Here is an 18,689-nt window from a genome sequence, read left to right as displayed (position 1 = left end):
GAGGTGAGCCGCGTGGGGATGCCAGATCAGAACTTGGGGGTCGCTGCCCATTTAGGGTCACGCGTCTTGGTGATGTAGAACCACCCCGATTGCCACCCGTTTACGTTCTCCACAAAGGATCCCTCGAGCCATGTGACGTTGGGCATCTTGCCCACCATGGTGCCTCCGCACTCCGCCTGGCGGCCGCTCACTACCTTCGGCTTGACATTGAAGGTCTTCAGCCATAAGTCGAAGTGGGGCTTGATGCGGAGGAAGGCCTCGCACATGACGATAAACACCGAGATGTTGAGGATGAAGTTTGATGCCAGATCGTGGAAATCCAGGCCGTAGTAGAACATGAGCCCCCGGACGAATGGGTGGAGAGGGAATCCCAGTCCAGGGAGGAAATGGGTAATTAAGGAACACTACCCTCTCATGGGGCCTGGGGGTGGGGATGAGCTGCCCCTCATCTGGGAGCCGGTGCGCGATGTCGTCGGGCAGGTATCCAGCTCTCCTCAGCTTCTTGATGTGTCCCGCCGTGACGGAGGAGACCATCGACCTGCCTCCCGCTCCGGACATGGTTGGAGAAGGTCGAGGTGGGAAATGCGGACTTGGGCGCTGGAGCTCGAGTGTGCAAAAATGGATGAGCAAGGGAGGAAGAAGGCGTGGATGAAAAGGTGAATCCTTATCCCTTTATATGGGCGGACTAAACTATGTGTCCCCACTAGCCTGGTAAAACTCGCTTATCCCCCAAGCGATGTAATCGATGGCGCGGTTGGGTTACCCATGCCCGTATTGATGAGAATCCCGTGATAAGGGGACACGATCTCTGCTTTGACAAGACGTGTCAAAAAACTGCCTCGCATTATGTGCGGGACTAGTTAAAGGAAACGGTTCGAATAATCACTGGGCCATGACATAATGTCGTGCTGCCAAAACAAGTCAGCAAATTAGATTTGTGGAAATATTATTCTCTCTACGGTGGTATGTGGAACTTATTTTGCAGGGTCGGACACTATCCTTGTATTCAAATTCTTCCATGGTGTATTCAGAGGAGGAACCCGCCTTGTAATGCCGAAGACAATACTGCGCACCGGACTCATCGTCATTGAAGCCTGGTTCAGGGGCTACTGAGGGAGTCCTAGATTAGGGGGTCTCCGGACAGTCGGATTATATCCTTTGGCCGGACTGTTGGACTATGAAGATACAAGATTGAAGACTTTGTCTCATGTCCGGATGGGACTCTAGTTGGCGTGGAAGGCAAGCTAGGCAGTACAGATATGGATATATCCTCCTTTGTAACCGACCTTGTGTAACCCTAACCCTCTCCGGTGTCTATATAAACTAGAGTGTTTTAGTCCGTAGGACAGAACAATAACATACAATCATACCATAGGCTAGCTTCTAGGGTTTAGCCTCTCTGATCTCGTGGTAGATCTACTCTTGTACTACCCATATCATCAATATTAATCAAGCAGGACGTAGGGTGTACCTCCATCAAGAGGGCCCGAACCTGGGTAAAACATCGTGTTCCCTGCCTCCTATTACCATCCGCCTTAGACGCACAGTTCGGGACCCCCTACCCGAGATCCGTCAGTTTTGATACCGACAGTGGGTATGAGTCCGCTAGTGACTATGATGAGGAGACTTTGGCTCTTATTACACGTGAAGAACATGGTGGAGATGATTCTGATCATGAGACGTAATACATGGCTCCTGAAGATGCTGACAGGTATGAATGTTTAGTTGCTCAATGTGTTTTGAGTGTGCAGGTCACACAAGCTGAGCAAAATCAGAGGCATAATTTGCTCCATACAAAGGGAGTTGTGAAGGAATGTTCTGTTCATGTCATCATAGATGGAGGGAGCTGCAACAACTTGGCTAGCATGGAGATGGCGGAGAAGCTATCTCTCACCACAAGACCACATCCACATCCTTACTACATCCAATGGTTCAACAACAGCGGCAAGGTTAAGGTAACACGTACTGTTCGTGTGCATTTTAGTATCTCTACATATGTTAGCCCTTGTGTTCTTCCTATCATTTTAGTGCCTCCACACAAACTGCTCGACAAAGGTTATATACGTGAATCCCTTAGACCTTGTGTTGTTCCTATCATTTTAGTGCCGAAAAAGGATGGTACGTCGCGTATGTGCGTTGATCGTAGAGGCATTAATAATATTACTATTCGTTATCATCATCCTACTCCTAGGCTAGATGCTATGCTTGATGAATTGAGTGGCTCTACAATATTCTCCAAAGCTGATTTGCATAGTGGATACCATCAAATTCGTATGAAATTGGGAGATGAATGGAAAACAACATTTAAAACTAAGTTGGGATTATATGATTGGTTAGTCATGCCTTTTGGGTAGACTAATGCACCTAGTACTTTCATGAGGTTAATGAATGAAGTTTTATGTGCTTTCATTGGACGATTTGTCGTAGTTTACTTTGATGACATATTGATTTATAGTAAATCTTTGGAGGAACATTTGGAACATTTACGTGTTGTTTTTATTGCTCTACGTGATGCACGTTTGTTTGGTAACCTTGGAAAGTGCACCTTTTGCACCGACCGAGTATCTTTTCTTGGCTATGTTGTCAGTCCACAGGGAATTGAAGTTGATAAAGCCAAGATTGAAGCTATTGAGAGTTGGCCGCAGCCCAAAACGTCACACAAGTGAGGAGTTTCCTTGACCTCGCTGGTTTCTATAGGCGTTTTGTGAGAGATTTCAGCACCATTGCTGCACCTCTCAACGAGCTTACAAAGAAGGATGTGCCTTTTGTTTGGGGTACCGCACAGGAAGAAGCCTTCACAGTATTGAAAGATAAGTTGACAGATGCTCCTTTACTCCAACTTCCTGATCTTAATAAGACTTTTGAGCTTGAATGTGATGCTAGTGGAATTAGATTAGGAGGTGTGTTGTTACAAGATGGCAAACCTGTTGCATACTTTTCTGAAAAATTGAGTGGGCCTAGGCTGAACTATTCAACTTATGATAAAGAATTATGTGCTCTTGTTCAGTCCTTAGAAACATGGCAACATTATTTATGGCCCAAGGAATTTGTTATACATTCTAATCATGAATCTTTCAAACACATTAAAAGTCAAGAAAAACCGAACCGTAGACATGCTAGATGGGTTGAATTCATTGAGACTTTCCCTTATGTCATTAAACACAAGAAGCGTAAAGAAAATGTTATTGCTGATGCATTGTCTCGTCGTTATACTATGCTTTCACAACTTGACTTTAAAATATTTGGTTTGGAGACCATCAAAGATCAATATGTGCATGATGCTGAATTTAAAGATGTATTGCAAAATTGTAAGGAAGGGAGAACTTGGAACAGGTTCTTTCTTAACGCTGGATTTTTGTTTCGTGCTAACAAGCTATGCATTCCAACTAGCTCCGTTCGTCTTTTGTTGTTGCAGGAGGCGCATGGAGGAGGATTAATGGGACACTTTGCCATCAAGAAGACGGAGGATATACTTGCTACACATTTCTTTTGGCCAAAGATGAGATGGGATGTTGAGCGTTTTGTTGCTGGCTGCACTACATGTCAAAAAGTTAAGTCACGACTCAATCCTCATGGCTTATATATGTCTTTGCCTGTACCTAGTGTTCCTTGAGAGGATATATCTATGCACTTTGTTTTAGGTTTACCTCGAACAAAGAAGGGGAGGGATAGCATATTTGTTGTCGTGGATAGGTTCTCGAAAATGGCACACTTTATACCATGTCATAAAAGCGATAATGCTGTTAATGTTGCTGATTTGTTCTTTCGTGAAATTATTCGCTTGCATGGTGTGCCAAATAGTATTGTTTCAGATCATGATACTAAATTTCCTAGCCACTTTTGGAGATGTTTTTGGGCTAAGTTGGGGAGTAAACTGCTTTTTAGTACTACTTGTCACCCCCAAACTGATGGACAAACTGAAGTAGTCAATAGAACATTGTCTACTATGCTTGGGGCTGTTTTGAAGAATAATAAGAAAATGTGGGAAGAATGCTTGCCTCATATTGAATTTTCTTATAATCGTTCATTTTATTCTACTACTAAGATGTGCCCTTTTGAAATTGTGTATGGTTTCCTACCTCGTGCACCTATTTATTTGTTGCCTCTTCCATCTTCGGACAAGGTTAATTTTGATGCTAAAGAACATGCTGAATTGATTTTAAAAATGCATTAGTTAACTAAGGAAAACATTGAGCGTATGAATGCTAAATATAAACTTGCTAGAGATAAGGGTAGAAAACTTGTTGTGTTTGCACCTGAAGATCTTGTTTGGTTAAATTTGCATAAGGATAGATTTCCTAATTTGCGCAAATCAAAGCTAATGCCACGTGTTGATGGTCCTTTTAAGGTGTTAGAGAAAATAAATGATAATGCATATAAACTTCAGCTACGTGCAGATTTTGGGGTTAGTCCCACTTTTAACATTGCAGATTTGAAGCCTTATTTGGGTGAGGAGGATGAGCTTTCGTCGAGGACGACTTCATTTCATGAAGGGGAGGATGATGAGGACATCAATACCATTGGTACACCCACAACCCCCGTTGCTATACATACTGGACCAATTTCTAGAGCGCGCGCATGCCAATTGAATTATTAGGTACTTTAGTTTCTTAGTAATGATTCTAATGTTCATGAGAATATGATGCTGCCTAAATTGGATACATTTGTTTTGCTTACAAATGAAGGGCCTAGTTTGGACAAGAAAGATGAACCTTGGAGCAAGTTCAAGCATGGAGATGATCCCGTGCGCAAGGGGATCTAGAACGGAGTTACAAGTGATGATTTCGGGACTTTGAAGCCACCATAAGGAGTGCATGAAGCCTTGGACGAAATATACAAGATGCCACTTCATGAATTTCCTCCAGAGGCTATTCTAGGTGTTGCGTCACCTTATTATTGGGCCAGGCCCATGTATTTTCGAAATACTTAAGTATAGGTTGTTTTTAGAGTCCGTATGTGTGGGGAAACAAGAGTTAGGGTTGGTTTCAGACCCCTCCTCCAAGGGCCACGAAATTTCCCCTCTCTCCTCCATATATACAGCCCTTAGGGCATCGTTTAGACTTTGGGTTTTGTTTAGACTAAAAGTTCGCCATAGCTGCAACTTTGCGTACTTCGTTTGTGTCGAACGACCAGACCAAGACGTCACAGAACCCCTCCTTGATCAATAAAGCTTTCATCTTATATTCGCAATATCCAGATTGCAATCTCAGTTTCTTGCTTATTCTTCGTTTGCTCGCAGGAAACAAACCCTTGTGGTCAGGTTGATCGTGCTCCGGTGTGGTCAATAACCCTCGGAAGTTGGTTTAGTGATTGCTAAGGCGTGACGTCTCGCACGTTCGTAGTCGGATCGTCAAGGTCGACTCCCACAGAAAACGATAGCTACCTTCTCGTCGAAACATCGGGACACCTTTGCCTCTATCATGTTGATTGTGATGTGGTAGCTATGCAAGCATGTTCCTTATTACTTGGTAGACCATGGCAATTTGATAAAAATTCTGTACACCATGGTAGAAACAATCAGTATACTCTTGTTCATAAGGATAAAAATATTACTTTGCTTCCGATGACTCCTGATTCCATTTTTAAAGATGATATTAATAGAGCTAATAAAGCAAAACGGAAGAAAAATAAGAGTGAAAATCAGATTGTGGCAAAAGAATTTGAGAAACAAATGAAGCCTAATAATAAAACATCTAGTGTTGTTTCTGAAATTAAATTGAAAAGTGCATGTTTACTTGCCACCAAATCTGATATTGATGAACTAGATTTTAGCAAATCTGTTTGCTATCCTTTTGTGTGCAAAGAGGCATTATTTTCATTCAAGGACGTGCCTTCCTCTTTGCCTCCTGCTATCACTAACATTTTGCAGGAGTTTGCTGACGTCTTTCCACAAGACGTGCCACCGAGATTACCACCTATTCCAGGGATTGAGCATCAAATTGACTTAATTCCCAGCGCATCATTACCCAACCGTGCACCATGCCATACCAATCCAGAGGAGATGAAGGAGAATATGTGTCAAGTACAAGAACTGCTCGACAAAGGTTATATACGTGAATCCCTTAGTCCTTGTGTTGTTCCTATCATTTTAGTGCCGAAAAAGGATGGTACATCGCGTATGTGCGTTGATTGTAGAGGCATTAATAATATTACTATTTGTTATCGTCATCCTATTCCTAGGCTAGATGATATACTTGATGAATTGAGTGGCTCTACAATATTCTCCAAAGTTGATTTGCGTAGTGGATACCATAAAATTCGTATGAAATTGGGAGATGAATGGAAAACAACATTTAAAACTATGTTTGGATTATATGATTGGTTAGTCATGCCTTTTGGGTTACCTAATGCACCTAGTACTTTCATGAGATTAATGAACGAAGTTTTATGTGCTTTCATTGGACGATTTGTGGTAGTTTACTTTGATGACATATTGATTTATAGCAAATCTTTGGAGGAACATCTGGAACATTTACGTGCTGTTTTTGTTGCTCTGCGTGATGCACGTTTGTTTGGTAACCTTGGAAAGTGCACCTTTTGCATCGACCGAGTATCTTTTCTGGGATATGTTGTCAGTCCATAGGGAATTGAAGTTGATAAAGCCAAGATTGAAGCTATTGAGAGTTGGCCGCAGCCCAAAACGGTCACACAAGTGAGGAGTTTCCTTGGCCTCGCTGGTTTCTATAGGCGTTTTGTGAGAGATTTCAGCACCATTGCTGCACCTCTCAACGAGCTTACTAAGAAGGATGTGCCTTTTGTTTGGTGTACCGCACAGGAAGAAGCCTTCACAGTATTGAAAGATAAGTTGACAGATGCTCCTTTACTCCAACTTCCTGATTTTAATAAGACTTTTGAGCTTGAATGTGATGCTAGTGGAATTGGATTAGGAGGTGTGTTATTACAAGATGGCAAACCTGTTGCATACTTTCTTGAAAAATTGAGTGGGCCTAGTCTGAACTATTCTACTTATGATAAAGAATTATATGCTCTTGTTCGGACCTTCGAAACATGGCAACATTATTTATGGCCCAAGGAATTTGTTATACATTCTGATCATGAATCTTTCAAACACATTAAATGTCAAGCAAAACTGAACCGTAGACATGCTAGATGGTTTGAATTCACTGAGACTTTCCCTTATGTCATTAAACACAAGAAGGGTAAAGGAAATGTTATTGCTAATGCATTATCTCGTCGTTATACTATGCTTTCACAACTTGACTTTAAAATATTTGGTTTGGAGACCATCAAAGATCAATATGTGCATGATGCTGAATTTAAAGATGTATTGCAAAATTGTAAGGAAGGGAGAACTTGGAACAGGTTCTTTCTTAACGATGGATTTTTGTTTCGTGCTAACAAGCTATGCATTCCAACTAGCTCCGTTCATCTTTTGTTGTTGCAGGAGGCGCATGGAGGAGGATTAATGGGACACTTTGCCATCAAGAAGACAGAGGATATACTTGCTACACATTTCTTTTGGCCAAAGATGAGATGGGATGTTGAGCGTTTTGTTGCTCACTGCACTACATGTCAAAAAGCTAAGTCACGACTCAATCCTCATGGCTTATATATGCCTTTGCCTGTACCTAGTGTTCCTTGGGAGGATATATCTATGCACTTTGTTTTAGGTTTACCTCGAACAAAGAAGGGGAGGGATATCATATTTGTTGTCGTGGATAGGTTCTCGAAAATGGCACACTTTATACCATGTCATAAAAGCAATAATGGTGTTAATGTTGCTGATTTGTTCTTTCGTGAAATTATTCGCTTGCATGGTGTGCCAAATAGTATTGTTTCAGATCGTGATACTAAATTTCGTAGCCACTTTTGGAGATGTTTATGGGCTAAGTTGGGGACTAAACTGCTTTTTAGTACTACTTGTCACCCCCAAACCGATGGACAAACTGAAGTAGTCAATAGAACATTGTATACTATGCTTGGGGCTGTTTTGAAGAATAATAAGAAAATGTGGGAAGAATGCTTGCCTCATATTGAATTTGCTTATAATCGTTCATTGTATTCTACTACTAAGATGTGCCCTTTTGAAATTGTGTATGGTTTCCTACCTCGTGCACCTATTGATTTGTTGCCTCTTCCATCTTTGGACAAGGTTAATTTTGATGCTAAAGAACATGGTGAATTGATTTTAAAAATGCATGAGTTAACTAAGGAAAACATTGAGCATATGAATTCTAAATATAAACTTGCTGGAGATAAGGGTAGAAAACTTGTTGTGTTTGCACCTGGAGATCTTGTTTGGTTACATTTGCGTAAGGATAGATTTCCTAATTTGTGCAAATAAAAGCTAATGCCACGTGCTGATGGTCCTTTTAAGGTGTTAGAGAAAATAAATGATAATGCATATAAACTTCAGCTACGTGCAGATTTTGGGGTTAGTCCCACTTTTAACATTGCAGATTTGAAGCCTTATTTGGGTGAGGAGGATGAGCTTTCGTCGAGGATGACTTCATTTCATGAAGGGGAGGATGATGAGGACATCAATACCATTGGTACACCCACAGCCCCCGTTGCTATACATACTGGAGCAATTTCTAGAGCTCGCGCATGCCAATTGAATTATTAGGTACTTTAGTTTCTTAGTAACGATTCTAATGTTCATGAGAATATGATGTTGCCTAAATTGCATACATTTGTTTTGCTTACAAATGAAGGGCCTAGTTTGGACAAGAAAGATGAACCTTGGAGCAAGTTCAAGCATGGAGATGATGCCATGCGCAAGGGGATCTAGAACGGAGTTACAAGTGATGATTTCGGGACTTTGAAGCCACCATAAGGAGTGCATGAAGCCTTGGACGAAATATACAAGATGCCACTTCATGAATTTCGTCCAGAGGCTATTCTAGGTGCCGCGTCACCTTATTATTGGGCCAGGCCCATGTATTTTCGAAATACTGAAGTATAGGCTGTTTTTAGAGTCCGTATGTGTGGGGAAACAAGAGTTAGGGTTGGTTTTGGACCCCTCCTCCAAGGGCCACGAAATCCCCCCCCTCTTCCTCCATATATACAGCCCTTAGGGCGTCGTTTAGACTTTGGGTTTTGTTTAGATTAAAGTTCGCCATAGCTGCAACTACGCGTACTTCATTTCTGTTCAACGACCAGACAAAGGCGTCACAAAACCCCACCTTGATCAATAAAGCTTTCATCTTATATGCGTAATATCCAGATTGCAATCTTAGCTTCTTGCTTGTTCTTCTTTTGCCTGCAGGAAATAGAACTTCGTGGTCAGGTTGATCGTGCTTCGGCGTGGTCAATAACCTCTCGGAGTTCATTTAGCGATTGCTAAGGCGCAACGTCCTCGCACGTTCGTAGTCGGATCGTCAAAGTCGACTTCCTCCAAAACGATAGCCACCATCTCATCGAAAGATGGGACACCTTTGCCTCTATCACTTAGCCCATAAACATCTCCAAAAGTGGCTAAGAAATTTAGTATCTCGATCTGAAACAATAGTATTTGGCACACCAGGCAAGCGAATAATTTCACGAAAGAACAAATCAGCAACATTAACAACATCATCGCTTTTATGACATGGTATAAAGTGTGCCATTTTCGAGAACCTATCCACGACAACAAATATGCTATCCCTCCCCTTCTTTGTTCGAGATAAACCTAAAACAAAGTCCATAGATATATCTTCCCAAGGAACACTAGGTACCGGCAAAGGCATATATAAACCATGAGGATTGAGTCGTGACTTAGCTTTTTGACATGTAGTGCAGCGAGCAACAAAACACTCAACATCCTGTCTCATCTTTGGCCAAAAGAAATGTGTAGCAAGTATATCCTTCATCTTCTTGACGCCAAAGTGTCCCATTAATCCTCCTCCATGTACCTCCTACAACAACAAAAGACGAAAGGAGCTAGCTGGAATGCATAGCTTGTTAGCACGAAACACAAATCCATCGTTAAGAACGAACTTGTTCCATGTTCTCCCTTCCTTACAATTATACAATACATCTTTAAATTCAGCATCACGCACATATTGATCTTTAATGGTCTCCAAACCAAAAAATTTAAAGTCAACTTGTGAAAGCATAGTATAACGACGAGACAATGCATCCGCAATAATATTTTCTTTACCCTTCTTGTGTTTAATGACATAAGGGAAAGTCTCAATGAATTCAACCCATTTAGCATGTCTACGGTTTAGTTTTGCTTGACCTTTAATGTGTTTCAAAGATTCATGGTCAAAATATATAACAAATTCCTTGGGCCATAAATATTGTTGCCATGTTTCTAAGGTCCAAACAAGAGCATATAATTCTTTATCATAAGTAGAATAGTTCAGACTAGGACCACTCAATTTTTCAGAAAAGTATGCAACATGTTTGCCATCTTGTAATAACACACCTCCTAATCCAATTCCACTAGCATCACATTCAAGCTCAAAAGTCTTATTAAAATCAGGAAGTTGGAGTAAAGGAGCATCTGTCAACTTATCTTTCAATACCGTGAAGGCTTCTTCCTGTGCGGTACCCCAAACAAAAGGCACATCTTTCTTTGTTAGCTCGTTGAGAGGTGCAGCAATGGTGCTGAAATCTCTCACAAATTGCCTATAGAAACCAGCGAGGCCAAGGAAACTCCTCACTTGTGTGACAATTTTGGGCTGCGGCCAACTCTCAATAGCTTCAATCTTGGCTTTATCAACTTCAATTCCCTGTGGAGTAACAACATAACCAAGAAAAGATACTCGGTCTGATGTAGGGTGGAACCCTAATCGGCCGATCTTTCACAAAAGGAGCGGATCCCGCGAAGAACACGAGGAACACGAGAAGGAAAAGTGGGAGAACACAAGGGAAACACAAGAGAAACACTAAACCAACAAGAATGATCACACAAGTGCTAGATCCTCGAATACATAAGATATCACACGGTACACAATCAACTAGGGATGATACAAAGGTAGCCTATCTTCTCCGTGAGGAGGTCTTGAGTTCTTCCCTAAAAGGGGTCTTGAATCCGCTTGGGGGATCTTCTCCAGGGGAGGCTCGAATCTCCGAGGAGAACGTAACCAAGTGGATGAGCAAAGCTCTCACACGAAATATGAACTAATCCTTTGCTAACCCTAGAAAGGATGAGGGGAAGGTCTATTTATAGTCTAAGCCACGAAGGGGTAAGTGAGAAAGAGATACAAGGCCAAAGGCCCGGCTGCGCACAGGCAGGGTCGGACATCCGGTTGGCGTCAGACATCTGGTCGCTCGTGGGGGTCCGGTCATCCAGAGGGCATCGGGCGCCCGTCGTTTTGCTTCGGGATGGGTTGCACCAGATTTCCGGTGAGCGTCGGACGTCCGATGTTCGTCGGTCGTCCGGCGGCTGTAGAGGGTCGGACGTCCGGCAGCTTCTGGTTGTCCGGTTGTTGTAGACTTTGCAACTCCTTCTTCTGTCTTCTCTTCCTGGCTTCCCTCGCAGATGGTGTAGTTGTACACTTGCGCTCTCACTCCTCCTCGTCGTCTGTACCATTCCGACAATACCTATGCATGCACACGAGTGGAGTGTCACGTAGTATACCATCCTCGAAGGGTCAAGTGAGCATGTGTAAAGGAGGTGATTCACCTTTGTGTATGTGAAGTAGATGTCACACGTGTCACTTGCCGAATGGACTCTTGACATGGTGATGTCCGTAGGATGCTCCACATCATCTCCCCTCCCTTGGGAAAGATCCGACCTCGGATCGAAATCCAAATCACCATGGGAAAGAGATGGCGTCGTCGTGTAGGAGTGGTCGATCACCAAATTCTCATCATCTTGAAGCTCGAAATGGGCACTCTCCAATGTCGCACCATCTTGGGATTCCTTCAAAAGGACCAAAGACAACAAACACTTGGAAAAAAAAATGTGGTTAGCATTAGTGCAAAACCAAGCATTCAAGAGGTGATTCACCAAACAAGTGTCATCATCGTGCAAAGCATATGGTGTGACAAAGGATTGTGACATGGCATGTAAGCATATCAATCGAGCACAAGCAAAGAAATCATGGGGACTGGCATGTGAATGTGATGTAGTGATGCAAATATGTGTGACAAGAGAAGAAGCATATACCTCAAGTTCATAGCAAACATGGGCAAAACACTCAATGAAAGGTCTATGATAGGCATAGGAATGATTCACAACACCAAAAGAAATGAAGTGTCTAAACACATGTGTCAAGTGCAAGACAATCCAAGCATAACGTGCATAGGGTGTAGTGAAGATAGTGTGGCACTCAACACAATAGAAAGAGCAATTGTTCATCATGTGTGAGGCAATCAAGGGAAGCATGTAGAAATCAATGGGACATGGCATATGTGAAGTGATGACATTATTGCAACCAAACATATGAGAGGAGCAAGTAATCCAAGAATTGGATGCAACACACAAGGCATATATATCATGATGCATGTAATGGTGAAAATGACAAGTCAAAGCAAGATCTCTAACAAGTGTGCAATCAAGTGGTCCAAGCCTCATGGTTTGGGGGTTCTCAAAAGAGAAGGATATCACCTTGAAAGCATGTCCTTGTGCGTCCTTCACAATGTCGAAGTACAAGAAAGTGCGATCTAGAATCGTCGTGGTAGGAGGTGGTTCGCTCTCAAGAGCTCAAATGGTCAACTCACATGACGTGGAAGTTGACACGAGGTCCAAGTTAAACACATCATCCATCATGATGGTTCTCTTCTTTTGCACATAACCATTAGAAGTACAAGTTCATGAATAATATGATGCAACAATGGCTATATTCATGACACTAGGTATATGCTGCAAAGAGGCAAGACAAGCATGCTTCACAAGAAGAATGTCAAAATCTCCAAATATATGCGAGAATGCTATGGGGGCAAACTCATTATCAAGACTAAAGGCATAATTGCACTCAATACATGGCAAATCATCTAGCATGAGATAGGCAACATATGGAGATATATGATGGCAAGCAATGACAATCATGTGCAAAGTATGTAGATGGTTGTCATCAACCGCATGAAGCAAGCAAGTTTGAGTCATCGGTGATGCAACAAGGCAAGAAAACATAGTAATCAAGTCGTGTAAGCTACTAGTGCGAAGATGCAACATACTAGAGTAAATCATGGAAATCATTCATGAGAGAAAATAATAGGCATAGGCAATGCACATGACATATCGCAAGCGCGAACACAAAGCAAGATGAAAGTATCATCATAGGAATGGGGCACGGAGAAAACATGGCAATAACAAGCAATGTCTCCACCAAGCTTGCAAATACACATACAAGTATGAGAATCAATCATCATGTGTAATGCAAAGCGTGGGTCACGAATGCATGACAAAAGCATAGTAATGTGCATATCATGCAAAGTGAACATGGCAAGATGGGCATAGAATATGTAATGGTCAATAACCCATAGCCAAGTGAGGGTCATGTAGAAGAAATGCGCTAAGTCTTTGCGCGAAGAGAGCGGTGAGAAATACAATCCATGCGATCCCAAGTCATCATTGCTCTCTAGAGCTCGTTTTGTCAACTCGTGGGATTGCGAGGTTGACAAGTATTCATGGGTACCTACACAAAAGAGACACAAACCAAAGAAATTGTGCGTGTGCTAAATGTACACATGATCCATCATGATGTGTATTTGCACATGGAAGTTAGCACAAGATAAGCATCACTCACAGAAATTTGATGCATTGTATAAGAACATGTCATCCATCATGAAAGAATAGTTATTGTGTATAACACGATGGGGATGCAAATTGAGCGTACAAGTATAAGGATCATGCAATGGATGGGAGTGATCACAATCTCCTAAAATGTATGAGGAAACTATGGGGGTCTCCTCATGTGCAATATTTGAAACATCATACGGAGAAAATGGACAACATCCAAAACAATGCATATCCGAAGCTAGGTGGTTGTGGCATGTCATATGAGATAAATGATGCAAAGGTAGCATGTTAATATCATCACAAGAGAAACAAATGCCAATAACCATAGGCTTGTCATCTATGCCATATATGCAAATTGGGTTTATTTTAATAGCATATGGATAGTCACTATGAAGAGATTGCAAATATGACATACAATTGATCTCATGCATAGCATATGACAAGTCGAGCGGATTGGCAAACATGATGTGACCGAGAGAACTATCACAAGAAATCCTATGGAACATGGCATCACAACTAATAGACTCCACATGGCAATCATCATACTCATCATAAATGGGTAAATCATCGCATGGGTAAGTCACACTAGCATGAAGCATGTAAATAGGTTGATCAACATCATGCAAGCAATCAATGTCAAGAATGTACACTAGTGGGACTAGAGCATCACCTTCACCTATGTTACCTTTGTCATTCCACTCATGTGGTGTAGGTGAGGTGGGAAAGACCAAATGGTAGTCATCTTCATCTTGGTGGAACCATGTGGGGGTGCATCATATTCCACCATGGCCATCGTCTTGTCCAAAGGGAGGACGTAGTCGTCGTGAATCGGCGCGTCATCATATATGGGACCTAGAACCAAATGAGAAGACACAATAGAGGTAGATGTCAAGTTGTTAGAAATGCAAATGGACTCACATGCCCTATCAACTATCACACTCTCTCTATGTGGTGGTTCACTCACTCCCTCAAGGTAGGTGCACTCAATCTCACGTATGGTCGAGTCAGTCATCTCACTCAAGTGGTTGGGGTTGTGGCTCTCGTTACATGGGAATTGGGGTAACACATCATATATGGGGCTAGTGGTGAAGTCACTCTCACTCTCAATGTGGTGGAAAAAGTCAATCAAGTCATTATATGTCATCATGGTCGAAGGGAAAATCCCATGCTGAACCATCTCATCGTCGTTGTCATGGATGAAAGCGGAAGATGGCACATCATCACTCTCGCCTCCTAAGATGGAACCATCATCCTTGATCGCCACCTTGTCACTCGCCTCCAAAGCTTGGTCCCTCAGGTTCTCCGTAGTCGTACTCGTCGCCGTACCGTCTTAAAAAAGAGTCATGGAGGACACGGCATCATCAATGCCACAAAGAGGGATGGTGGTGAAGTCGAACTTGGGAGCATCGTCTTGGAGCTCCTCGGGCTTAGACATCGTGGTGGTACTAGCCTCATGCTCGTTCTCATGGAGCCTGGTCGTCGCGAAGTGAGCTTAGGGTGGAGAAGCTTTGGCCTTCATGAGTTCTTGTGCCGCCTTGAGAGCACCAATGTAGTTGTCATCGAGGGACTTGTAGTTCTCGATGAAGATCGTCTTGGAGATGTCATTGTGCAATCCCATCATGAAGTGGAACTTCATCGAAATGGGGTCGTCCACGCCGGCTCGTCGCAGGGCAATCTTCATATCCTTGAAGTACTCGTCGATGGAGTTGGATCCTTGGATGGTGTTCTCCAATTGGCGTTGAAGTTGTTCCGTGTAGGTTGGAGGCACGAACTCTCACCGCAAAGCTCTCTTTGTCTTGCGCTAACTCATGTCGTAGGTCTCTGAAGGTGCGTGAAGCCACCACGTGGACGTGTAGTCATGGAAGTTCCTTGTGGCGCACTTCACTTGATCTTCGGGAGGAACTTGATGTTGCTTGAGGTAGTCGTCCATCAAACGCTCCCACTCGAGATACTCCTCAGGTTCTTGAGTCCCATAGAAAGGAATCAAGTGGTCGATGTCGAGGTCGTAGTAGCTCGTGGAAGTCACGGACTTGACCTTGGGGAGCTTCTCTTGAGGTTCTTGTGGGCTAAGATGCCGTATATCCTAAGGCGAAGATGCCTTGAAGTAAATGGCGAAGATGCCAATGAGGATGGTGAAGTCGTGGAGCGGTTGTTGGTGTTGAGCTCTTGACCTTCATGTTCATGGTGGTGATGGTGTCGATGCCGATGTGACCTTTCCGGAGATGGTAGCTCGAAGGCATGTGCTCTTGAGCGTCTTCTCAAATATGAGGAAGACCGCTTGTAGGACTTGACGAGGGCTTTGATCTCCTCCATTTGAGCTTGCATCTTGGCGTCGTTGGAGTTGTTCGTGGCATCGAACTCGTCGTTGTTGTTGTATACCGAAGATGAAATGCCTTGCCTATCCATCACTCTAAGAGAAAAATGTGTGGTAGAAAGAGAAGAACGAATACCAAATGTACCTTGACCGAAGTTGAAAGTGGATCAATGATCACTCCAATGTGGACAAGGAAATAGCACAATTGGTACCAAATCTTGTCGGTTTCTCACACCTACACAAGTAAGGCTTATGGTGGAGCTCGATGAGGATAGTGGCACAAATATTTAATGCAAAATGTTAGCAGAGTCAATAATGTTGAAAGAGATTCACAAATTCTCAAGTGTAACAAGTAGACCAATAGCAATATAGGTGGCACACGGAAACGCACAGACGGATAGATAAATGGGGTCATGCAACCAAGGAATGAGCACAAAATGTGGAATCCACGGAAAACACTTGTGTTGCACACTGAAGAGAGACGCTAGCATGATTGCTCAAAAGGCGGATATGACACTTGTGCACAACCTATATGAGACAAAAATGCAACGACTTCTATCCCAAGTATGCTATGTATATGATATTCCGGTGGTATGATCCAAGATGATCGGATATGACAATCTTATGAAATGTGGTATGATGCTATAGCACTTGCTTACAAGCTCTTTGTTCACTCTTTTGCTTAAAAGCTTTATTCCTTTTTTTGTATATGGCCACATTGCGAAATGCACAAACCAAGATAGTAATTGTGTATATGCGGAAACAAACTTGAGGCACAAGAGATGATATGATGATACCAATATGATATGGTATGTATGGAATGGAAGGTGTAGCTCGATGATCACTAATGTGCACAAGTAACGTTGCCGGCAATACTCAAATGGCTCGTCTCGATAGGCAAGTGACGCAAAATGGGCTAGGGGTTATCAATGCAATGGCAAGGGAATATACAATGGAGGGATACCACGATACCAAGATGATATGGAGGTTACCGTCTTTGTCGATGATGAGTGGCGGTGATCTTGATGGAGATACCAAGATGATGTAGACTCGTCCCTAAGTAGCTGAAACACCTTAGGACATGGAAAAACTGCAAACTCAAAATCTCAAATGTCAAATGGTTGTAGTGGGAATGCGGTGGTGGTTGCGGAAACTCATTGGGATTGCGGAAATGCAATGATGGGTTGTGGAGTATGCAATGCGGAAATGGAGGGTAAGTTGGTGGACTATACACGGTGTCGGAGTTGGAAGCACGGTCCCTAAGTAGCCAAAACACCTTAGGAGACACAACTCACAACACAAACAAGGTTAAGTTGGGGTGGCGGAAGTATATGGTGGGTAAGCCTATGTGGAAGTTATGGTGGTGGTGGTTGATGAAGAAGCAACTGTCCCTAAGTAGCCTAGACACCTTAGAAGACTCAAATCACTCCTCAAGCAACCACTAATGCGATGGGGAACAAAATTGGTTAGGTTGCGGAAGTCGTTGGTAGAGTAGCGGATGATGTGGTGGAAGCCCTAGGCAAAGATGCCAAAATTCACAAAATTTGATGGAGTCAAAAGATGTTGGTGGTATTTTTATGGGAAGGGGGATGTTAAGAGCTTCAAAACGAGCTAAAGAACGCGAAAATCGGACTCCGGATGAATTAGATATGGACAAAACAAAATTCAGCCGAATGTGATATCTACAGGTTACGGGCGTCCGAAGATGGTCGGGCGACCGGTGGCCGGACGTCCGGGCGGGCTCGGAAATCCGTAAATTTGGCTCGGGTTAGGGGTTCCGGTTGTCCGGAAAAGGTCGGACGTCCGGTTGGTCGAGGGGCTCCGGACGTCCGGTCGGTCCAGGGAATTTCGGGACGCGATTTTGGGCGGAATTTGGGGATTTTTGGGGTAGAAAATGAGGAGATTTCGTGGATGAAAGATGGGGAAACTTGGGGAGATGCTAGATCCACTTGAAACCAAGCAAATCTATGGATCAATTCCAACAAAACTTCGTCAAACCAACAAATCACAAAAAATATTGGGGCAATTTTTGGTGGGGATTTCGAAATTGGGGAAGAATCCAATAAAATTAGGTTAGGAAACGAAGAGGGAAGGCTCCGAAATCATGATTAACGTGGCTCATGATACCAAGAGGATGTAGGGTGGAACCTTAATCGGCCGATATTTCACGAAAGGAGCGGATCCCGCAAAGAACACGAGGAACACGAGAGGGAAAAGTGGAAGAACACAAGGGGAAACACAAGAGAAACACTAAACCAACAAGAATGATCACACAAGTGCTAGATCCTCGAATACATAAGAGATCACACAGTACACAATCAACTAGGGATGATACAAAGGTAGCCAGTCTTCTCCGGTAGGAGGTCTTGAGTTCTTCCCTAAAAGGGGTCTTGAATCCGCTTGGGGGATCTTCTCCGGGGGAGGCTCGAATCTCCGAGGAGAAGATAACCAAGTGGATGAGCAAAGCTCTCACACGAAATATGAGATAATCCTTTGCTAACCCTAGAAAGGATGAGGGGAAGGTCTATTTATAGTCTAAGACACGAAGGGGTAAGTGGGTGTGAGATACAAGGCCAAAGGCCCGGCTACGCACAGGCAGGGTTGGACGTTCGGTTGGCGTCGGATGTCCGGGCGCTCGCGGGGGTCCGGTAGTCCGGAAGGCGTCGGACGTCCGTCATTTTGCTTCGGGATGGGTGGCACCGGATTTCCGGTGAGCGTCGGACGTCCAGTGCCTGGGAC

The sequence above is a fragment of the Triticum aestivum genome, chromosome 6A (assembly GCF_018294505.1).
Source record: "Triticum aestivum cultivar Chinese Spring chromosome 6A, IWGSC CS RefSeq v2.1, whole genome shotgun sequence".
Classification (NCBI taxonomy): domain Eukaryota; kingdom Viridiplantae; phylum Streptophyta; class Magnoliopsida; order Poales; family Poaceae; genus Triticum; species Triticum aestivum.
Note: the sequence above shows the minus strand (reverse complement) of the source record.